Genomic DNA, 25,579 nt, shown 5'->3' with positions numbered 1-25,579 from the left:
ACCTTCCCTCTATTACGCTCCAATAACACCGGGCAATTTTTTTTTTCCAATGAATTTCCAAAAACAGTAGTTACAGTCTGTTTTAAGATCAAAGTCAAATAGTTTACCACGTGCAGCTGAATTGGAAAACACACATGTGTCCGTATGAACACAAATATAGCGACGTTCTTTATAATTAATGTTAGAACGCGGACTAAAATCCCGAGCTGGAGTCTTGTGAATGAGAGAAAAATTATCAGCAAGAACAGCGGCATCTGCTGCTGATTTCACGTGATGTTCGCTAATATAAGTGGCTATTCGATCAGGCAAAGTGTTTTTAAGCTGTTCTAATATAATAAGATCACACAACTCAAGGCACCGATGAAAGAAGCTGGTTAATTCCCTAGCCCACTCGGCATAAGTTTACTTGTCTGATTTTTTCCATGATTGGAAACGCTGTCTATAAACCTCGGGGATTAACTCATAACATTTAACACAGCTGCCTTGACACATCGATAGACCTTCTTTTCAGAAGTAAAGCCACATATGCCTTCTGTGCACGGCCAATTAACGTAGTTTGTAATAATTTAATTTTATCCTCATCACTCCAATTTTGCTCAGTAGCAATATTCTCAAGTAACAAGAAAAACACTTCTGGATCATGCTCATTAAACTTAGGCAGGAACTTGATCATACCAGCCAGGCCAGACTGCTGCGATTTACCAAGTTTGCCTTCAGCTACTAATTGCAGTCTAGTACGCTCAATCTCATTTCCCATTCCAACTCACGATCTTTATCTTTCTGAACAGCTTCTAACCTTTTACAATCCAATTCATTTTCAAGCCTTCTTTGAGCTAATTCGTCATCTAATTTTCTCCAATTCCAAGTCTTTTGTTTCACTAGAAAATCATGTTGCAGTTTTAAAAATTCGACTTGCTGTTCAAATGTTAACACAATGAATTTTACCTGTGAGCCTACCATCAAACTCAGAGTGGGCTCACTATCTAAAGTAAGCTCACTATCTGAACCCGACACTCCCTGAAAACATAATTTCTGCAATTTCTGGTCAGGTAACACGTTCTTATCAACCAAACATGCCCGAATGAACTCAAGCAGCTCATGCTTTTTAGCTCCCATCGGCAATGTTACATCAATTTTATAGTGCTTGACCACACTATGCAATTATTTAATATTCAAATCCCCAAGCAAGGCCACTGAAGCAGCCAAAAATATTTCTGAAGTGTATCCATTATTCTAACCGTTCCGGAGATATAGCCTCACGTGTATTTTTGCGTGCTTTTCATCATATTTTTCACGTGTCATTTGAGAACGGTTGGACGAATCAACTTGAGTTCCATAGCTTTTTGCCAGCATTGTCTGAAGATGATATGAACCAATTTTCGTGAAGATCGAACTAACTGTCTAGGAAGAGTTCGAAAAAGTAGGTTTTTCGAAAAATTGAAAATAGCGAAAAAACTAAACCTTGCGATTTTTGAATTTTGGGGTTCATTCAACTTGGCATGAGCCAAGGATTCAGAGGAAAAAATAATTTCCATTTTCTGGATTACAGTTCAAAAGTTATTACCATAGAAACATTGAAAGTTTGGACAAGTGGTGGCGCTAGAGAGTTGGACTTAGAGACTTCAAATTTACTATAGTTAATGTTGGGACTGTCCTCTATCAGTGTGCCAAATTATACAACTTTCCCACAATCGGTTCTATGGACTGCCATAGACTTGCGGCGGAAGAAGAAGCAGAATAATAAATATAGCTGCAAGCAGCAATCACGGGGCCAAGCACTCCAGCAGAAAGTTGAGGAGCTAAGCATGGCATGGAGCATCCCACGAAATGCAAAAATTAGCAAAAACAGCAATTTTAGGATGATTGTAATTGAAAAGGCAGAAAAATCATAAATACAACCACTAGTAATAAGAATTAAAGGCCTATCAATTTTGACCAATGTAACTCATGTCTGAGTTACAGCAACTTCCTTTTTCATGGCGAAACATCAAAATTTGTCAGGCTGACATGGACACGCCCTTTAACGAAACCTCAAGATCTTTGCAATTTAACATCACAAAGGCCTTTAAATTACACTGACCAAGTTTGGTGTTGATCTGAATAAATCTGTAGGAGGAGTTTGTTAAAGTACAACCCCTGAAAATGACAAAAACAGAAAATTCTAAACAGAAAATTCAGAAATAGACAGAAAATTCTAAATAACCAACGTCCTGTTGGGATTCGGATTTCGTACCAAGAGACTATTTTGTAGGTATTGGTGTGTTCCATGTGTGTACTGATATTTGTACATGTACGTTAAACATAGCTTGAGGTGAACTCCGTTGAAAATGTATAGGTGGCGCTATCGAGCCATTTTGCCACACCCGATGGAATATCTGTTCTGTTCAGGCCAAGACTCTTAACAAACATGTGAAGTTTGGGGAATTTCAGACATTTTATGTCTGAGTTACAGCAACTTCCTTTTTCATGGAGAAACATCGAAATTTGTCAGGACGCCATGGACATGCCCTTTAACGAAACCTCAAGATCTTCACAATTTAACATCACAAAGGCCTTTAAATTACACTGACCAAGTTTGGTGTTGATCTGAATAAATCTGTAGGAGGAGTTTGTTAAAGTACAACCCCTGAAAATGACAAAAACAGAAAATTCTAAACAGAAAATTCAGAAATAGACAGAAAATTCTAAATAACCAACGTCCTGTTGGGATTCGGATTTCGTACCAAGAGACTATTTTGTAGGTATTGGTGTGTTCCATGTGTGTACTGATATTTGTACATGTACGTTAAACATAGCTTGAGGTGAACTCCGTTGAAAATGTATAGGTGGCGCTATCGAGCCATTTTGCCACACCCGATGGAATATCTGTTCTGTTCAGGCCAAGACTCTTAACAAACATGTGAAGTTTGGGGAATTTCAGACATTTTATGTCTGAGTTACAGCAACTTCCTTTTTCATGGAGAAACATCGAAATTTGTCAGGACGCCATGGACATGCCCTTTAACGAAATCTCAAGATCTTCACAATTTAACATCACAAAGGCCTTTAAATTACACTGACCAAGTTTGGTGTTGATCTGAATAAATCTGTAGGAGGAGTTCGTTAAAGTACAACCCCCGAAAATGGCAAAAACTAAAAAAAATTTGTTGAAAAAAAAATTATAACTGACTTCCTGTTGGAATTTGGATTTCGTACCATGAGACTTTTTTGTAGGTATTGGTGTCCTACATGTGTGTACCGATTTTCGTACAAGTACGTGAATCGTAGCTCAAGATGCACTTCGTTGAAAATGTATAGGTGGCGCTGTCGAGCCATTTTGCCACACCCACCTTAGCAAACCATAGCATACCTAATTTTTTGCCAGTTCTGATGTGTGTGCCAAATTTCATGACTTTTCGAGAAAGTTTCAGAAAAAAATAAAATAAAATAATAATAATTAAAGCTGCAAGCAGCGATGAACGGGCCCTCACACCTGGGCTCACCGGCAGCGAGTGGCTTTAGTAAATAGGTGAACGGTGATAAATATGCATTTAAACTCATAAATATAAGTGGAATATATCAAAGTTTATTCCATATATGTGCCAATCTTCCTGTTGCCAGCTGGTGGTGCTATCATTATAATGGAATATTGCCCTTCAGATGTGTTCAGGGCAGGACTCTTATCGAACATGTGAAGTTTGGGGAAGATCGAACAAATTATGCCTGAGTTACATTAAATTCTCTTGATGTAGCGAGACATCAAATTTTGTCATGGTGCCTTGGATTCACCCTTTAACAAAAACTCAAGATCCCCACAAGTTAACATTGCATAGCCCTTTAGATTAGACTGACCACAAAAAATACAGTAATCTCAAAAAAATTCTAGGAGTAGTTTGTCGCAGCGTAAAACATGTCACTTCCTGTTGCCAGCAGGTGGCGCTATGTCTATAACTGAATATGAGCATGTAGATCTGTTAAGGGCAGAAGTCTTATCTAACATGTGAAGTTTGGGGCAGATTGGACATTGTATGTCTAAGTTACAGCAACTTCCTTTTTCATGGCGAAACATCGAAATTTGTCAGGCCGCCATGGACACGCCCTTTAACAAAACCTCAAGATCTTCACAATTTAACATCGCAAAGGCCTTTAGATTTAATTGACCAAGTTTGGTGTTGATCTGAATAAATCTCTAGGAGGAGTTCGTTAAAGTACAACCCCTGAAAATGACAAAAACAATGCCAAATTTGCAGAGAAAATTCTAAATAACTGACTTCCTGTTGGGATTCGGATTTTGTACCAAGAGACTTTTTTGTAGGTATTGTTGTGTTACATGTGTGTACCGATTTTTGTACATGTAAGTGAAACATTGCTCGAGGCGCACTCTGTTGAAAGTGTATAGGTGGCGCTATCGAGCCATTTTGCCACACCCGATGGAATATTGGCCTTCAGATGTGTTTAGGCCATGACTCTTATCACACATGTGAAGTTTGGGAAAGATCGGACATTTTATGCCTGAATGATAACATCTTTCATTCCGATGGCGAGACATCAAACTTTGTCACGGCGCCATGGACACGCCCTTTAACGAAAACTCAAGATCTTCACAATTTAACATCGCACCGTCCTTTAGATTAGACTGACCACAAAAAAAGACATTGATGTCATAAAATTTCTAGGAGTAGTTCTTCGCAGCATAAAATATGACACTTCCTGTTGCCAATAGGTGGCGCTATGACTATAACTGCATATGGGCATGTCAGTCTATTCTGTTCCAGAGTCTTATCAACCATGTGAAGTTTGGGGCAGATTGGACATTGTATGTCTGAGTTACAGCAACTTCATTTTTCATGGCGAGTCATCGAAATTCGCCATGCCGCCACAGACACGCCCTTCAAAGAAAACTCAAAATCTTCGCAATTTAACATCACAAAGGCCTTTAGATTAGGCATACCAAATTTGGTGTTGATCTGAATAAATCTCTAGGAGGAGTTTGTTAAAATACAACGCATGGAAATGGCAAAAATGACAAAATTTAAATTAAAAATAACCGACTTCCTGTTGGGTTTCGGATTTGCTTCGAGGCGCACACCGTTGAAAGTGTATAGGTGGCGCTGTCGAGCCATTTTGCCACACCCACTTCTGAAACCCATATCAGACGTAAATTTTCGCCAGTTCTGAGGTGTGTGCAAAGTTTCATGACTTTTTGAGCATGTTTAGGCCCTCAAAAATGTGATTCATTTTGGGGAAGCGGAATAATAATAATAATAAACGGAGCAATTCCAAGAGGATCCTCGCACCATTGGTGCTTGGGCCCTAATTAAAGCTGCAAGCAGCGATGAACGGGCCCTCGCACCCGGGCTCACCACCACCCGGTGCCCATAGGAGGAACCATGAACGTTGGGCCATATGCTTATAAAATAGTAAATATTTTTGCCACATTTCCTGCTGCCAACAGGTGGCGTTATGATTATAACTGAATATCGCCATGTAAATGTATTTAGGCCAGGACTCTTACCAAACATGCAAAGTTTCAGGCAGATCAGACATCTCATGTTTAAGTTAGTATGAAATAAGTCATTCCTGTTGCCAGCAGGCGGCGCTATACTTATAATTGAATATTGGCCTTTAGTTGTGTTCAGGCCAGGACTCTTATAAAACATGTGAAGTTTGGGTCAGATTGGGAATTGTATGCATGAGTTACAACAACTTCCTGTTTCATAGTATTAATAGCATCCTATAGCACATAGTAAGTGTTGTTAGAATGTTTGGAAATATTTCTAGCATGATTAGCACACAATGGCATATTTTATTGTGTTGCAAATAGTGCATAAAATTGTTAAACATGACACTTCCTGTTGCCAGCAGGTGGCGCTATGACTATAACTGAATACGGGCATGCTGATGTGTTCAGTACGGGACTTTTGTCAAACGTGTGAAGTTTGGGGCAGATCGGACGTTTCTATCTTGAGTTACAACAACTTCCTTATTCAATGCCATAGTTGAATGCTTTAACATTTAGCTAAGTGTTGCTAGCATGTTTTATTATGGTTCTAGCATGTTGCCAGCCTATTTAACCCTTTTTGACACTTTTTTTAATTTATTCTTAGGAGTTCATAACAGTGTTAACATTGTTACTTCCTTTTTCACTACATTATTAGCATGCTTTAGCACTAAGCTAAGTGTTGCTAGCATGTATTAGTATGTATCTAGTATGTTGCCAGCCTATTTAACACTTGTTCACACTTTTTAATTTGTTCCTAGGAGTCCATAACATTGTTAACCTTGTCACTTCCTGTTACCAGCAGGTGGCGCTATGACTATAACTGAATTTGGTCATGGGTGTTTGTTCAGGACAGAACACCTATCACACGTGTGAAGTTTGGGGAAGACTGGATATTGCTTGCCTGAGTTACAGCCACTTCCTTTTTCACTACATTATTAGCATGCTTTAGCACTAAGCTAAGTGTTGCTAGCATGTATTAGTATGTATCTAGTATGTTGCCAGCCTATTTAACACTTGTTCACACTTTTTAATTTGTTCCTAGGAGTCCATAACATTGTTAACCTTGTCACTTCCTGTTACCAGCAGGTGGCGCTATGACTATAACTGAATTTGGTCATGGGTGTTTGTTCAGGACAGGAACACCTATCACACGTGTGAAGTTTGGGGAAGATTGGATATTGCTTGCCTGAGTTACAGCAACTTCCTTTTTCACTACATTATTAGCATGCTTTAGCACTAAGCTAAGTGTTGCTAGCATGTATTAGTATGTATCTAGTATGTTGACAGCCTATTTAACACTTGTTTACATTTTTAATATGTTCCTAGGAGTCTGTAACAGTGTTAACCATGTCACTTCCTGTTACCAGCAGGTGGCGCTATGACTATAACTGAATTTGGTCATGGTTGTTTGTTCAGGACAGAACACCTATCACAAGTGTGAAGTTTGGGGAAGATCGGATATTGCTTGCATTTTTTACAGCAACTTCCTTTTTCAATACATTATAAGCATGCTTTAGCACTACGCTAAGTGTTGCTAGCATGTATTAGTATGTATCTAGTATGTTGCCAGCCTATTTAACACTTGTTTACACTTTTTAATATGTTCCCAGGAGTCTGTAACAGTGTTAACCATGTCACTTCCTGTTACCAGCAGGTGGCGCTATGACTATAACTGAATTTTTTCATAGGTTCTTGTTCAGGAAAGAACACCTATCACACTTGTGCAGTTTGGGGAAGATCGGACATTGCTTGCCTTCTTTACAGCAACTTCCTTTTTCACTGCCTTAGTAGAATGCTCTAACACTTAGCTAAGTGTTGCTAGCATCTTTCGTTATGTTTCTATCATGCTGCCAGCCTATTTAACACTTATTGACACTTTTTAATTTGTTCTTAGAAGTCCATAACAGTGTTAACCTTGTCACTTCCTGTTACCAGCAGGTGGCACTATGACTATAATTGAATTTGGTCATGGGTGTTTGTTCAGAACAGAACACCTATCACACGTGTGAAGTTTGGGGAAGATTGGACATTGCTTGCCTGAGTTACAGCAACTTCCTTTTTCACTATATTATTGGCATGCTTTAGCACTAAGCTAAGTGTTGCTAGCATGTATTAGTATGTATCTAGTATGTTGCCAGACTATTTAACACTTGTTCACACTTTTTAATTTGTTCCTAGGAGTCCATAACATTGTTAACCTTGTCACTTCCTGTTACCAGCAGGTGGCGCTATGACTATAACTGAATTTGGTCATGGGTGTTTGTTCAGGACAGAACACCTATCACACGTGTGAAGTTTGGGGAAGATTGGATATTGCTTGCCTGAGTTACACCAACTTCCTTTTTCACTACATTATTAGCATGCTTTAGCACTAATCTAAGTGTTGCTAGCATGTATTAGTATGTATCTAGTATGTTGACAGCCTATTCTTCTTCTATGTGTACATTTTTTTGTAGTTTTTAGAAGTTTTAGAAAATAAAAGAAATTTAATGGTTCCTTTTTTACTGTTATTTCAAAAAATCACCATGACAAAACCATTCAAGCTATCCAAAATTCATTCGCACCTGTTCTGTAAGATAAATTCTTTAAACAGTGGTAAAAGAGGATGTGGTGCTGAACCTCCAAGTCACTCAAAACTTATCTGTCCATAAAAACTATTAAGAATTATTCTTAATATACAGTATTTCACAATACTTCAGCATGTTATTCTAATTAAGTGAGGCTCATTTTATCAGTAAAATACATAAAATACATATTATTTTTCTTTGAAAGATTTCTATTAATGATTTAAATCATACTTGTTTCTTCAATAATTATTTAAAAGTAATCCTATATGTCCATCTGGTGGCCATTATTGGTACTAAGCATTTCAAGCTTATAAAGAATTTCAAGCTTTATAAGTTATGATAGTTTTAATTTTATGCTGGCTTCTGAACATAATAAAGCTATGAAACTTACTGTGCTTCCTTCAAATGATGACTTCTACGTAAATAAAAAATTATGAAGAGTTGGAATGAAAAATTTTAAAGATATAGTAAAATAACTATTGTATTTTTTTATGTTACTTTAATAAATCGCTATGGCCACAACATTTAAGCTATCCTAAACCCATTCACAATTTAACATCTCAGTATATTGGCATCATGTTGAAAAAGTTTGGTGTGAACTACTTATGTCTTCTTGGAGGAGTATGAATTCATTTACAGGCTGATTTTATCATATATCCACAATAACATTTCTGAGTTATGTATCAATCAGTGTTGTTGTTTGTTTATTTTTATTTTTTTTTATTTTTCATAGGACGATAACTGACTCTTTACTCTCCTTTTTAATAAATGTGCTTATAAACCAAGAACAAGCTATTTATAGCTGTATTTATAAGCTGCTTACTAATGACTATTAATGTTGGGACAAGACTTTATAAAGCATGAACTGACTATTTACTAATGAGTGCAGTTATTATAAAGTGTTACCAATGCATTTACTAATGTTAATAAATTAGACATTATTTTACAGTGTTATTAAATCCTTTAATGACTTATAAGCATTTGTGAAAGCAGCTTAGTCTTGATCTGTGAGCTGAACAGTTTTACTGTTACATCCCTGAGATTTTTAAAATTTAGATACATGTCATGTCACAGGATGGAATAGGTCAGTATCAAATGAGTTGAAATTATTATTTGCAGCACAAATAAGCATTTTTAGAATTTTGTTTTTAATTCCTGAAACTGTCAGAAAAGGATAAGGCCTAAGAGATTTCTTAAGCTGTAATGAAAACAGCACAGTTAGCAACAACAATAAAAAAATAACAATTTAAAATAAAATAAAAATTTCTGGTGATTAAAGAGATGATTAAGTCTCTCTCTCTCTCTTTCTCTCTCTCATTGTGTCTGCCACTCAGCTCATGCCCATCCCCCACTCACACACACACACACACACACACACTCAGTCAGCACACATACATTCCTCAAACAGAGGGACAGAGTGAGTTGAGATGTCTGACAGTTTTTTAATTTTCTTTTAATCATACGGTGTTGTAAAGTCATGAAACTATGCATATGTCCTCAGAACGATTTGATCTCTCTATGAAAAAATGTTTTTAAGTGTTTTGAAGCTGCAATTTAAAAATACAAGACAATTAATGATTCCCTTTTTACTGTCATTTCAAAAAATCACCACGACAAAACGGTTCAAGCTAACCAAAATCCGTTCGCTATTTAAGTTCCTCAATGTTTTTGCAACATGTAGACAAAGTTTGGTGAGTATGGTGAACATTTCCTCTGAGGAGTATGCATTAAATCACAGCTCAATTAAAAAAAAAATACATATTCAAATTAAAATAGCTGACTTCCTGTTGGTCGTAGCTGATGACTGTGAATTAGAAAGTTGTGCGTCTTGATAAGAACAATTTATGTACCAAGTTTGGTGTCTGTAGCTAAAACTAACCCCCCCCCCCACTTTTGACAAAAGGTGGCGCTATAGCGTGCCTCCTTCACGCCCTTTTAAAAGCTTTTGCCATTGTCTAGCTATCACTTATACTGATATGTGTTTTGAGTTTCATGTAAATCTGAGGTTGTTGTCTGCCTCAAACTCACCATAACAGAAGATTCAAGTTTGACACGTTGCCATGGCAACACTATATCAGATATCAATATCCCCACAACAGATTTACATCGGGCGTGTTTTGTCATTATTCTGATGAAGTTTGAAGCAAATCGAGTAAAAATAAGATGCTGAATTCAAAGCATTTGGAAAATGACACACTTCCTGCTGCCAGTTGGTGGCGCTATAACGTTGACTCTTAATAGTCACATATATACGATTGGTATCATACATCAAACAAACCAATGAAGTTTGATCAAATTCAGGAAATGTATGTGGATGTTATTAGACATTTCCTGTTTCTCATTTCTCGCCATAATTTCCACGCCTCGCCACGGGCAAACCATTCGAGATATCAAAAATCCCCTCGCAATTTTTCATCCCCAATGTCTTGAGATCATGTTCACTGAGTTTCTTGGCGAACGGGATGAAAACCTCAGAGGAGTATTTCAAATTCCAGAGTATGCTTTTTTTAAACAGCCCTGAATAGCTGACTTCCTGTTGGGCGGAGCCTATGACATAAAGTGTGAAAGTTGTTCGGCTCAATGAGCTCTATAAGTGTACCGAGTTTCATATAAATACATGCAAGTGTGTGTGAGCTATGGTTCAAGATTTCTGACTGTGTTCCAGGGGGCGCTGTAGAGCCCCTGTGCCACGCCCGGGTCCCAGTCTCTGTGGCGTCCTGATGGCCGCAGATTCCAATGTGTGTGCCAATTTTCAAGAGTTTTTTGAGAATGTTAAGGCCCCCAAAAACGCCCGGAAGGTTTAAAAAAAAAATAATAATAATAATAATTATAATAAATATAGCTGCAAGCAGCGATGGCGGGCTCAAGCCACCAATGCCATCGCCACCCCAGTGGCATCAGGTAAACTGTGCCCAGCGGGCACATGCATTCACAATATCCTTCTGGCAGTGAGGTTTTAAAGGATATGGCAGTTAAAGGGTTAATCCGAATCATCTAGACTTTAAAATCGCATTCACAGAACTATATATATATATATATATATATATATATATATATATATATATATATATATATATATATATATATATAGTAACACTTTACAATAAGATTTCATTTATAAACATTATGTTAACATGAACAATATTTATATAGCATTCATTCATGTCAGTTAATATTCCAAACTTAAACATTAAAACATAGTTTTATTGTGATGTTTTTCCAAGCACATTTTACCAATTCCAACCATATCAATCTTAATAACTACCATTATTTTTTATTTAATCATTTATGAGTGCTATACAATAGTCCAGGAAAGCTGGAAGAGAAAAACTCCTTATATTCATGTGTGCAGAATTATTAGGCATGTTTTCTTTTACAGATGAAATGCGCTAAAAAAGAGTTTTAACTCAAACTGTTTTAACTCAAAGTCAAAAATTATGAAATACCCATGAGAAATATCAAACACAAATGCAATACAGAAATAGATAAGTTAAGACTTGACCATTGTACAAAAATGCTGACTGGGTCATGAGGTCAGAAAAGAAGAAAAAAAAAACAGGTCAAGAAGAACTGACAAAAATAATTGCAAAATAATTAGGAATTAATGTGAAGATTAATTTTTAGTCAATTCTGCAAGACAGACTTTCAGGAAAGGAGGTGGAATAAAAATGAGCTCCTAAATCTTAATCCCGGATTCAGGAAAATATATTCCTCATACCATCAGATAAGAGGAGGTGGTGCTGGTCCTTCACGAGTCACTCTAATCTGTTCATAAAGCCTATATATAAAGTCTTAATATATAGTATTTCACAATACTTCATGGTATTCTAATTAAATCATTTTTTGGAATCTTAGATCTCTCAGAACCTGACACACATTGTAATTCTGAGACTCCAGGAAAGTGGCAGTTCTGTAAAATGTTGGCGCTGGAGACTAAATGCTCCCTGATAGTTTCACACCTAATTCACTTAACACACACACACACACACACACACACACACATACACACACACACATTACATATAGTGTTGTATAGTCATGAAACTATGCATATTTCCTTAGAATGACTTGTCTTCTATGTGTACATTTTTTTGAAGTGTTTAGAAGCTGCACTTAAAAAAAATAAAAGACATTTACTGGTTACTTTTTTACTGTTATTTCAAAAAATCACCACGACAAAACCATTCAAGCTATTCAAAATTCATCCACACCTGTACTGTAAGATACATTCTTTAAACAGTGGTAAAAGAGGATGTGGTGCTGATCCTTCAAGAGTCACTCAAAACTTCAATACTTCAGCTTGTTATTCTAATTAAGGGAGGGTCATTTTTTCTGTAAAATACATATTATTTTTCTTTGAAAGATTTCTATAAATGATTTAAATCATACTTGTTTCTACAATAATTATTTAAAAGTAATCCTATAGCTCCATCTGGTGGCCATTATTGGTACTAAGAATTGCAAGCTTGATTTATATGTTATGATAGTTTTAATTCTACGTATATAAAAAATTATGAAGAGTTGGAATTAAAAATTGTAAAGATATAGTAAAATAACTATTGTATTATTTTATGTTCACTTAATAAATCGCTATGGCCACACCATTTAAGGTATCCTAAACCCATTCGAAATTTAACATCTTCAGTATATGGCTTCATGTTAAAACAGTTTGGTGTGAACTACTTGTGTCTTCTTGGAGGAGAATGAATTCATTTACAGGCTGATTTTATCATAAATCCACAATAACATTTATGAGTTCTGTATCAATCTGTGTTGTTGTTTGTTTATTTTTATTTTTTTATTTTTCATAGGAAGATAACTGACCCTTTACTCTCCTTTTTAATAAATGTGCTTATAAACCAAGAACAAGCTATTTATAGCTGTATTTATAAACTGCTTACTACTGACTATTAATATTGGGACAAGGCTTTATAAAGCATGAACTGACTATTTACTAATGAGTGCAGTTATTATAAAGTGTTATCAATGCATTTGCTAATGTTAACAAATTAGACATTATTTTACAGTGTTATCAAATCCCTTAAATGATTTACAAGCATTTGTGAAAGTTCTGCTTGCATTACAGCTTAGTCTTCATCTGTGAGCTGAACAGTTTTACTGTTACATCCATGAGATTATGTAAATTAAGATAAATGTCATGTCACAGGATGGAATAGGTCAGTATCAAATGAGTTTGAAATTATTAATTGCAGCACAAATAAGTATTTTTAGAATTTTGTTTTTAATTCCTGAAACTGTCAGGAAAGGATAACGCCTAAGAGATTTCTTAAGCTGTAATGAAAACAGCAATGTTAGCAACAGCAACAAAAAATAACAATTTAAAATACTTTTTTTTTTTCTGGTGATTAAAGAGATGATTAAGTCTCTCTCTCTCTCTCTCTCTCTCTCTCTCTCTCTCTCTCTCTTTCTCTCTCTGTTTCTCTCTCTCATTGTGTCTGCCACTCAGCTCATGCCCATCCCCCACTCACAGACACACACACACACACACACACACACACACTCAGTCAGCACACATACATTCCTCAAACAGAGGGACAGAGTGAGTTGAGATGTCTGACAGTTTTTTAATTTTCTTTTAATCATACAGTGTCGTAACTGAAACTATGCATATGTCCTCAGAATGATTTGATCTCTAAATGAATTTTTTTTTTTAAGTGTTTGGAAGCTGCAATTTAAAAATACAAGACAATCAATGATTCCCTTTTTACTGTCATTTCAAAAAATCACCACGACAAAACCGTTCAAGCTAACCAAAATCCGTTCGCAATTTAAGTTCCTCAATGTTTTTTCAACATGTAGACAAAGTTTGGTGAGTATAGTGAACATTTCCTGTGAGGAGTATGCATTAAATCAGAGCTCAATTAAAATATTCAAATCAAAATAGCCGACTTCCTGTTGGTCGTAACTGATGACTGTGAATTAGAAAGTTGTCCGTCTTGAAAAGAACAATTTATGTACCAAGTTTGGTGTCTGTAGTTAAAACTAACCCCCCCACTTTTGACAAAAGGTGGCGCTATAGAGTGCCTCCTTCACGCCCTTTTAAAAGCTTTTGCCATCGTCTAGCTATCACTAATACTGATATGTGTTTTGAGTTTCATGTAAATCTGAGCTTGTTGTCTGCCTCAAACTCACCATAACAGAACATTCAAGTTTGACACGTTGCCATGGCAACACTATATCAGATATCAATATCCCCACAACAAATTTACATCGTCCATGTTTTGTCATTATTCTGATGAAGTTTTAAGTAAATAGAGTAAAAATAAGATGCTGAATTCAAAGCATTGGCCCTTCACAACAGATTTACATCGTCCATGTTTTGTCATTATTCTGATGAAGTTTTAAGTAAATAGAGTAAAAATAAGATGCTGAATTCAAAGCATTTGGAAAATGACACACTTCCTGCTGCCAGTTGGTGGCGCTATAATGTTGACTCTTAATAGTCACATATATACGATCTGTATCATACAACGAACAAACCAATGAAGTTTGATCAAATTCAGGAAATGTATGTGGATGTTATTAGACATTTCCTGTTTCTAATTTCTAGCCATAATTTCCATGCCTCGCCACGGGCAAACCGTTCGAAATATCAAAAATCCCCTCGCAAATTTTCATCCCCAATGTCTTGAGATCATGTTCACAGAGTTTCGTGGCGAACGGGTTGAAAACCTCAGAGGAGTATTTCAAATTCCAGAGCATGCTTTTTTTAAACAGCCCTGAATAGCTGACTTCCTGTTGGGCGGAGCCTATGACATAAAGTGTGAAAGTTGTTCGGCTCAATGAGATCTATAAGTGTACCGAGTTTCATATAAATACATGTAAGTGTGTGTGAGCTATGGTTCAAGATTTCTGACTCTGTTCCAGGGGGCGCTGTAGAGCCCCTGTGCCACGCCCGGGTCCCAGCCTCTGCAGCGTCCTGATGGTCGCAGATTCCAATGTGTGTACCAATTTTCAAGAGTTTTTGAGCATGTTAAGGCCCCCAAAAACCCCCGGAAGGTTTAATAAAAAAAAAAATAATAATAATAATAAGAAGAAGAAGAATCCTTAGAAGAACAATAGGGCTCTTTGCCCCTTTGGGCTTGAGCCCTAAATATAGCTGCAAGCAGCAATGGCGGGCTCAAGCCACCAATGCCATCACCACCCCGGTGGCATCAGGTAAACTGTGCCCAGCGGGCACATGCATTCACAATATCCCTCTGGCAGTGAGGTTTTAAAGGACATGGCGGTTAAAGGGTTAATCCGAATCATCTAGACTTTAAAATCACATTCACAGAACAATGTGTATATATATATATATATATATATTGTCACGGGGTGAAGAACCACTCGACAAGAGGTACGTGAAATCAAAAGCCCCGGAGGGTGGGTTTATTGAAAAGTGAAGGGTGCCTGGTGAAGTGTCCTGATCTGCTTTCCGCTGGTTGGTGCTCCCCGTGTGCTCTCCGAGCTCCTCTGTGCCAATCAAGGGGAAAGTGGGTGTCCAGACGTGCTCCAAAGGGTGTGGGCTGTCGGTCACTCGCTGCTTTCTGTGGGGATAGGAGAGAGGGGTTAGTCCAGCTTTGCGTTCTGTTTGAGAACCTCTTCTCAGTGCAACATGTGCTGCTTTTCAATGTGCTGGCAGCTGTGACCGATCAGCCGGTGACGAGGACGTGCAGGTGTTTTGGTTTGGTTTCCAGGGCGACGCTGATTCCTCTGGGAGTGCTCGTCACATCCCCCCCCCCCCTAAGCGTCGTTCTGGTCCTGCGAAGACATGTAGAAAGTAGGGGTGAGATGAGGGGAGGGTGGGGAATGACCCCTGACAGACCTGCATAAGCTGTCCAGATCCGGGAGAGGCCATCGGCGTTCGCGTTGGCGGCCCCAGCTCGATGGCGGACTTCGAAGTGGAAGTCCTGGAGCGCTAGGAACCAGCGAGTCACCCTGGCGTTGGTGTCCTTGGCGCGGGCCATCCACTGTAGGGGCGCGTGGTCGGTTACCAGGGTGAACTTGCGGCCCAGGAGGTAGTACCGGAGCTCCAGGACTGCCCACCTGATGGCCAGGGCTTCCTTCTCCACAGCGGCGTATTTCCTCTCGGCGGGGGACAGCTTCCTGCTGATGTAGATGATCGGATGCTCCTCACCTTCCTGAATTTGGGAGAGGACCGCTCCTAGTCCTGTGTCGGAAGCATCCGTCTGCAGCAGGAAGGGGCAGCTAAAGTCCGGGGCGCGGAGTACCGGCGAGGACGTGAGTGCTGCTTTCACCTGGGAGAAGGCTTCTTCCGCCGACGGGGTCCAGCATACTTTCTCCGGCTGCCCCTTCCTGGTCAGGTCTGTCAGGGGGGCGGCTAAAGAGGAGAAGTTGGGGATAAAACAACGATAATAACCCGCCAACCCCAAGAAGGCTCGTACCTGGGTCTTTGTCTCCGGTCTTGGTGCGGCGTGGATGGCCTCAACTTTCTTGTCTTGCGGCCGGATGAGTCCTCGGCCGACTTGATAGCCCAGGTACTTGGCCTCAGAGAGGGCTAGTTGGCATTTTCGGGGGTTGGCGGTAAGTCCAGCCCGCCGGAGCTCCGAGAGCACCCTCCGCAGACGATCCAGATGTTCGTCCCACGCCTCGGAGTGGACCACGACGTCATCCAGGTAGGCGGCCGCGTAAGCTTGGTGAGGCCGCAGGAGGATGTCCATCATCCGCTGGAACGTCGCGGGGGCCCCATGTAGGCCGAAGGGAAGGGTCCGGTACTGCCAGTGGCCACTGGGGGTGGAGAAGGCGGTTTTCGGCTTGGCGGCCTCGGAGAGCGGTACCTGCCAATAGCCCTTGGTTAGGTCTAGGGTGCTGATATACCGGGCCCTTCCTAGCCGGTCCAGCAGTTCGTCCACCCGAGGCATGGGGTACCCGTCGAATTCGGAGACTTCGTTCAGGCGGCGGAAGTCGTTACAAAAGCGGAGGGTGCCATCCGGCTTTGGGACCATCACAATGGGGCTGGACCACGGACTCCGGGATGGTTCTATTACCCCCAACTTTAGCATCTGTTGGACCTCTTCCTCAATAGCCTGCCGACGAGCCTCCGGGACTCGGTAGGGCCGTTGCCTAACGACGACTCCTGGGGGCGTCCGGATATGGTGTTGAAGCACGTTGGTCTGCCCGGGCTGAGAGGAGAACACATCCTGGAACTGACTGACCAGGTGCTGCAGCTCCGTCTTCTGGGCAGCCGAAAGGTGGGGGTTGATATCCACAACCACGGGCTCGGTGAGGCTTAGGGCAGCTACTTGGTCCCGGGTCCCCACCCATTTCTTTAGGAGGTTGACGTGGTAGAGTTGCTCCGCCTGCCGTTGTCCCGGCTGTCTCAGGCGGTAAGTGACCGGTCCAACCCTCTCGACGACCGAGTAGGGCCCCTTCCAGGAGGCCAGAAATTTGCAGGCGGAGCTGGGGACCAGGACCATGACGCGGTCTCCCGGTTGGAACTCCCGTGGCTGGGCTGTCCGGTCATAATGACGTTGCTGCGCTTGTTGGGCCCTGGTGAGGTGTTCCCGGACTAACGGCATCACTCGGTCGATCCGTTCCCTCATTTGCCGGACATGTTCGATGACGGTACGATGCGGGGCCGGCTGCTGCTCCCACGCTTCCCGGGCCACGTCCAAGAGGCCCCGGGGTTGACGGCCAAACAGGAGCTCGAAGGGGGTGAAGCCAGTTGAGGCCTGGGGAACTTCGCGGATCCCGAAGAGCACGTAGGGGATCATGAGGTCCCAATCCCGCTTGTCCTCCGCCGCCACACGTCTGAGCATTTGCTTGAGGGTCTGGTTAAATCTCTCTACGAGGCCATCAGTCTGGGGGTGATAAACAGTGGTCCTCAACTGCTTCACCCGCAGCAGCCGGCAGAGGTCAGCCATTAGCCGGGACATAAAGGGGGTTCCCTGGTCAGTCAGGATCTCTGAGGGGAGGCCGACTCGGCTGGCCAGCAGAAACAGCTCCTGGGCGATGGACTTTGCGGTGGCCTTCCGCAGGGGGACTGCTTCTGGGTACCGGGTGGCATAGTCGACGATGACCAGGATGTGCTCATGCCCTCGGGCAGACTTCGGCAACGGCCCCACTATGTCCATTCCAATCCGCTCGAAGGGCACCTCGATGATAGGCAGCGGGATGAGCGGGCTGGGGGGAGGAGTCCGGGGCGACGTGGCCTGACAGGTCGGGCAGGCCTGGCAGAACCGCTTTACCTCGGCGTCCAGGCCCGGCCAATGGAAACGGTCGCGGATGCGTTGGGCAGTATTGGCTGCCGCGAGGTGTCCTGCCATGGGGTGGGAATGGGCCAGCTCCAGAATGGTCTCGGTCTTGGCACGAGGCACAACTAGTAACTTTTTCTCCTCCCCCCTACGCTGGGCGACACAATACAGCAGGCCATTCTCTACGACAAAATGTGGGAGAGGGTGGGGCCGGGGGAGGACGTCCTCTCCATCCACGACTCGCACCTGGCTCCAACAGTGCTTGAGTCGGTCGTCCTCCCGCTGTTCCTTGGCGAAAGAGCCCCCTCCAGCGGCCTGTTGGTAGACATCATAAAACAGATTAGTAGATTGGGAGGGGGCCTCACCTTCTCTCCCACTGTCGGAGACGAGCAGGGCCGGTCGGCGGCGGGGTCCAGGCGGCCGCCTCGGTCTTCGACGGTTCCCCTTGGGGCTGGCAGGCTGAGTAGCGGCGGACAGCAGCTTCTTGAAGCCGGGCCAATCCCTTCCAAGCAGTACGGCCACCGGCAGGTCCTTCACCAGGCCTACCTCCACTGGCCAGGTGCCTTGGGGGGACGAAATGACCATCTCACGGGCCGGTACTTGACGAGTGTCTCCGTGCACACAGGTAATCGGTAGGAAGTTTTTCCGGCCGCTTCGCGGGGCGCACAGCCACGCCTGGATGAGGGTGACCGCACTGCCTGAGTCCAACAGGGCCCGGAACCGTCTTCCATCCACCTTCACATCTGCTTCGGGGGCTCCCGCCGGCACCCGTTGGTGAAGGATGCAGCCTGCCAGCCAGGCTCGCGGAGGCGACGGTGGTTCGGCACTTGGCATGGGCTCATCTCGCGGTGGGGGAACCGTCAGCCTGCTGACGGGTCGCGCGGTGCCTTCGAGCGGGCGTCGCTCCTGGACCACCCTCCGGGGGAATGGCGGCAGCCGGTCCCCTGCCCCGCTGGGATGAACGGCATCCGCCAGCTCGATCGACCACCACTCGTTCCGCTACCTGTGTTGGTGTGGGGTTTCCTGCCAACAGCCAGTGCTGGGCGAGGCGGCTGAGTTCGGCTGCCTGGGCACGGGCTGGCACCCGGGGTTTGTATTCCCACTCGTGGAACTGCTGGGCGGCACTTACAGGGGAGAGGCCCAGCCTCGCCAGGATCTCTCGCTTCACTTCGACATAACTGTCGGCACTCGTCAGGGGGAGCGAGAAGTAAGCCCTCTGTGCTTCACCGGTGAGTAGGGGTGCCAGCGCACGTGCCCACTCGTCCTCTGGCCACCCCTCTCGGTGGGCAGTGTTTTCGAAGACCTGAAGGAAGGCTTCCACATCGTCATCGGCCGTCATCTTGGGCAACAGACGGGTGGCTTGTGCCCGAGGCTCAGGTAGCGGAATGCGCTGGGCCGCGGCCGCCCGGACGGCGGCGAGTTCATCCTCCGTCCTGCCCAGGCGAGTGGCGAGGTGTTCCGCTATTTGCTGCTGGCGGATGCTAACCTCAGCGAGGCGTTGTAAGATGTCCTCCATCGCGGGGCCGCGCGTGCCGCCTTCCGTGGTGCTGCTGACAGAAAGCAAAAAAAAAATTAGGAGTTGGGGCGGTGACCTTGTCGGTGATTCCTCACTGTTCTACCCGCATTCTCCACCACTGTCACGGGGTGAAGAACCACTCGACAAGAGGTACGTGAAATCAAAAGCCCCGGAGGGTGGGTTTATTGAAAAGTGAAGGGTGCCTGGTGAAGTGTCCTGATCTGCTTTCCGCTGGTTGGTGCTCCCCGTGTGCTCTCCGAGCTCCTCTGTGCCAATCAAGGGGAAAGTGGGTGTCCAGACGTGCTCCAAAGGGTGTGGGCTGTCGGTCACTTGCTGCTTTCTGTGGGGATAGGAGAGAGGGGTTAGTCCAGCTTTGCGTTCTGTTTGAGAACCTCTTCTCAGTGCAACATGTGCTGCTTTTCAATGTGCTGGCTGATGGGGAGCAGCTGTGACCGATCAGCCGGTGACGAGGACGTGCAGGTGTTTTGGTTTGGTTTCCAGGGCGACGCTGATTCCTCTGGGAGTGCTCGTCACAATATATATATATATATATATATATATATATATATATATATATATATATATATATATATATATATATATATATATATATATATTTAGTAACACTTTACAATAAGATTTAATTTATAAACATTATGTTAACATGAACAATATTTATATAGCATTCATTCATGTCAGTTAATATTCCAATATTAAACATTAAAACAGTGTTTTATTGTGATTTTTTTCCAAGCACATTTTACCAATTCCAAACCATATCAATCTTAATAACTACCATTATTTTTTATTCAATCATTTATGAGTGCTATACAATAGTCCAGGAAAGCTGGAAGAGAAAAACTCCTTATATTCATGTGCGGAATTATTAGGCATGTTTTCTTTTACAGATGAAATGCGCTAAAAAAGAGTTTTAACTCAAACTGTTTTAACTCAAAGTCGAAAATGATGAAATACCCATGAGAAATATCAAACACAAATGCAATACAGAAATGGATAAGTTAAGACTTGACCATTGTACAAAAATGCTGACTGGGTCATGAGGTCCGAAAAGAAGAAGAAGAAAAAAAAAACAGGTCAAGAAGAACTGACAAAAATAATTGCAAAATAATTAGGAATTAATGTGAAGATTAATTTTTAGTCAATTCTGCAAGACAGACTTTCAGGCAAGGAGGTGGAATAAAAATGAGCTCCTAAATCTTAATCCCGGATTCTGGAAGATATATTCCTCAAACCATCGGACAAGAGGAGGTGGTGCTGGTCCTTCACGAGTCACTCCAATCTGTTCATAAAGCCTATATATATAAAATCTTAATATATAGTATTTCACAATACTTCATGGTATTCTAATTAAATCATTTTTTGGAATCTTTGATCTCTCAGAACCTGACACATTGTAATTCTGAGACTCCAGGAAAGTGGCAGTTCTGTAAAATGTTGGCACTGGAGACTAAATGCTCCCTGATAGTTTCACACCTAATTCACTTAACACACACACACACACACACATTACCCACAGTGACAGAGGGACAGAGTGACATCAGATGTATGATAGTTTTTTAATTTTCTATCATCCATATAGTGTTGTATAGTCATGAAACTATGCATATTTCCTCAGAATGACTTGTCTTCTATGTGTACATTTTTTTGAAGTGTTTAGAAGCTGCACTTAAAAAAATAAAAGACATTTACTGGTTACTCTTTTACTGTTATTTCAAAAAATCACCACGACAAAACCATTCAAGCTATTCAAAATTCATCCGTACCTGTACTGTAAGATACATTCTTTAAACAGTGGTAAAAGAGGATGTGGTGCTGATCCTTCGAATCACTCAAAACGTATCTGTCCATAAAGGCTATAAAGAATTATTCTTAATATACAGTTCACAATACTTCAGCTTGTTATTCTAATTAAGTGAGGGTCATTTTATCAGTAAAATACATACAATTCATATTATTTTTCTTTGAAAGATTTCTATAAATGATTTAAATCATACTTGTTTCTACAATAATTATTTAAAAGTAATCCTATAGCTCCATCTGGTGGCCATTATTGGTACTAAGAATTGCAAGCTTGATTTATATGTTATGATAGTTTTAATTTTATGCTGGCTCCTGAACATAATAAAGCTATGAAACTTACTGTGCTTCCTTCAAATGATGACTTCTACGTATATAAAAAATTATGAAGAGTTGGAATTAAACATTTTAAAGATATAGTAAAATAACTATTGTATTTTTTTATGTTACTTTAATAAATTGCTATGGCCACACCATTTAAGGTATCCTAAACCCATTCGCAATTTAACATCTTCAGTATATTGGCTTCATGTTAAAAAAGTTTGGTGTGAACTACTTGTGTTTTCTTGGAGGAGAATGAATTAATTTACAGGCTGAGTTTATCATAAATCCACAATAACATTTCTGAGTTCTGTATCAATCTGTGTTGTTGTTTGTTTATTTTATTTTTTTTATTTTTCATAGGAAGATAACTGACCATTTACTCTCCTTTTTAATAAATGTGCTTATAAACCAAGAACAAGCTATTTATAGCTGTATTTATAAACTGCTTACTACTGACTATTAATATTGGGACAAGGCTTTATGAAGCATGAACTGACTATTTACTAATGAGTGCAGTTATTATAAAGTGTTATCAATGCATTTGCTAATGTTAACAAATTAGATATTATTTTACAGTGTTATCAAATCCCTTAAATGATTTGCAAGTGTTTTGTAATGATTTTATTGACCTACAAGCATTTGTGAAAGTTCTGCTTGCATTAGAGCTTAGTCTTGATCTGTGAGCTGAACTGATTTACTGTTACATCCATGAGATTATGTAAATTCAAATAAATATCATGTCACAGGATGTCAGAGGTCAGTATCAAATTAATTTGAAATTATTATTTGCAGCACAAATAAGGTTTTTTAGGATTTTTAAAAATCCCTAAAACTGTCAGAAAAGGATAAGGCCTAAGATTTCTAAATGTATTTGTTTTTATAACTATAATGCATAAACTATGAAATTATACAAAATGTATAAAAAAGTACAACAGTTATTCTTTTCCAATGTTTTTTATTTATTTATTTATTTTATTTTTTGGATTTACATTAAAAAAAATAGCCTACGGCAATCATTCTAAACAGCTTGAATAAAACCTGTCAATATTTATTATAGACCACTGTAACTGTGTATAATCTAACAAACAAGTTTATTATGAAAATAAAAGTGTGTACACCAGATAAATTGGACGATAAAGAAATTGCTAACAATAATATAATAGAGCATGTTTTAGGTTTTTAGGCGTTTAGATGCAGAAATGGACAAATCAAATGTAAAATAAAATGTAATTGATTTAATTAAATATAGATTAAGTCTTGTTAGAGCAAAATAATAAATAAATACGTACACACATTAAAAAAGCAGCCAAGATGAATGAGTTAAATTTTTTATATAGATTAAAATTGAAGACAGAAGCAGCTGGTATATGCGGTCACTTAATATTAAAATCCAGTAGATCCACTTCAGATTTATTTCTCAACAGTTTATGTTCACGTGGCTGTTTTCGTTTATATTAGCCAAGCTATTATGTATTTTGAAATAATCTTGTCCGTGATGTGTTCGTTCTTACGACGAAAGGCAGAATCCTGCAGCTCGAGAGATATATGTTATTCTGCCAGTCGCGCTTTCAAATAGTCTTGCACACTTAAACGTGTCACAAACACCTGCATTTAGCTCGTGTTGTGTTATAATGGATGTATTGTGTGCATTTATGGCAATAATTTATTTTAAAAAGCTCTTTTGAAAGGTTTTGAAGTGTTTGGAATTTAAAAATGCAGGAAAATTAATAATTCCATCTTTACTGTCATTTAAAAAAATCACCACGACAAAACCATCCAAGCTATCCAAAACCCATTCACAATTTAAGTTCCTCAATGTTTTTTCAACATGTAGACAAAGTTTGGTGTGTATAGTGTTACTCTCCTCTGAGCAGTATGCATTAATTCACAGCTAAATGTAAAAAACAATCCACATTCAAATCAAAATAGCCGACTTCCTGTTGATCGTAGCTGATGACTGTGAATTAGAAAGCTGTCCGTCTTGATAAGAACAATTTTGTACTGAGTTTGGTGTCTGTAGCTAAAACTAACCCCCCCACTTTTGACAAAAGGTGGAGCTATAGAGTGCCTCTTCCACGCCCTCTTATGAACTTTTGCCATTGTCTAGCTATCAATAATACCGATATGTGTTTTGACTTTCATGTAAATCTGAGCCTGTTATCTGCCTCAAACTCACCATAACAGAATATTCAAGTTTGACACGTTGCCATGGCAACACTATATTAGATATCAATGTCCCCACAACAGATTTTCATCGGCCGTGTTTTGTCATTATTCTGATGAAATTTGCAGCAAATCGAGTAAAAATTAGATGCTGAATTCAAAGCATTTTGAAAATGACACACTTCCTGCTGCCAGTTGGTGGCGCTATAACGTTGACTCTTAACCCTTTAGGCGCCAGAGGTTTTTTCCTAAAACCTTCAATTTTGACATCTTAATTTCAAAGGCTATATCTTAAAATGTATAAAAGATAGAGACTTTCTGTCAATTATAAAAATATTAAGGATGACCCAATGTTTATGTAGGGATTTAATTTTCCCATCTAATTTGCATATCATGACATCATATGGGGTGGCCATCTTGAATTATAGAATTTTCATGAAAAGTCATATGTTTAAATAATAAAATGCAGCACTTCTTTCTCCCCAAAAATGTCCCTCACCTTCTGTGTGCTATATTGCATAATACTGAATGCTCAGGTAAATAGTAAGTAGTAAAAAAAAGTGTAAATCATTACTAATAAATGGTAAAAAACAAACCGAATGCATGTAGCAGTTGGGATTTTCAATTTACAACATGCAGCAGGCACTCTGATTCCATGTATGGGGCACATATATATTATTCATATAACACACAAACACAAGTAGACAAGACCTGTTTAGTTCAAAAGCTATGCCCCGTGTCACATCGCCTCTGCTTCTGCTATGAGCAGCGCGGGCCAGATCTGCCTCACGCACGTGCTGAGTTGTGCACAGCTCGTACTACGGTCAGTGTCATTGCGACTCCCCCACCTTCCCTTCTAACTGTCCTATGAATACTTCGACCTCGTCTAACATACCCAGTGGCATTAGACAAAGTCTCCACTACAATACTGTCGCCGCGATTGCGGAGAGGTGCGGTCAGAAGACAAATATACATGTCTAGCGCGGTACAAATCTCCAGCCTCGTCCCCGCAACACGCCTGCTAATTTCGCGATGAACACTCCGACCCCGGCAAACATTGTTCACACTTCTGACATTTGGCAAAGGACCATTTACATTAGGCAAAGGATTCACCGTTTGTGCTTGGTGTAGGGCTATACTACTTTCACTTTCAGTATCACCGTCATCCTCTGAATGCAGATATTCCCCTTTAGAATCAGTGTCCACGAATAGAAGTTCCAACACTTCATTGGGGCTTTAATGAAGCTTTATTGATGCCATTAGATAATAGTAATAATGATAATAATAATAATCTAATACCAATACTCGCTGACGTTGACAATATTGGTCAGATAAAATGGCTCCCTCTAACACTAGCTCCGCTTTTTTTTGCACTGATTCAATGCGCTCTAGCTCGAAGATTTTGTATAGGAGCATGATGTTTTTTTGAGTCAGAGATGAAGTATTACATGTCTGCTATCTGGTGCAGGGGAGGTTGCATGAAATTTGACAC

The 25,579-nt window shown here is 40.6% G+C and overlaps 1 protein-coding gene across 1 annotated transcript in view; it reads left to right on the top strand.

Moving 5' to 3' along the window:
• LOC127948497 (zinc finger protein basonuclin-2-like) overlaps positions 1 to 25,579 on the top strand; it is a 184,215-nt gene that overhangs the window by 136,932 nt on the left and 21,704 nt on the right. The window lies entirely within an intron of this gene.

The sequence above is a fragment of the Carassius gibelio genome, chromosome B1, assembly GCF_023724105.1.
Source record: "Carassius gibelio isolate Cgi1373 ecotype wild population from Czech Republic chromosome B1, carGib1.2-hapl.c, whole genome shotgun sequence".
NCBI lineage: Eukaryota > Metazoa > Chordata > Actinopteri > Cypriniformes > Cyprinidae > Carassius > Carassius gibelio.
Note: the sequence above shows the minus strand (reverse complement) of the source record. Positions and strands in the feature narration are given on the sequence as shown.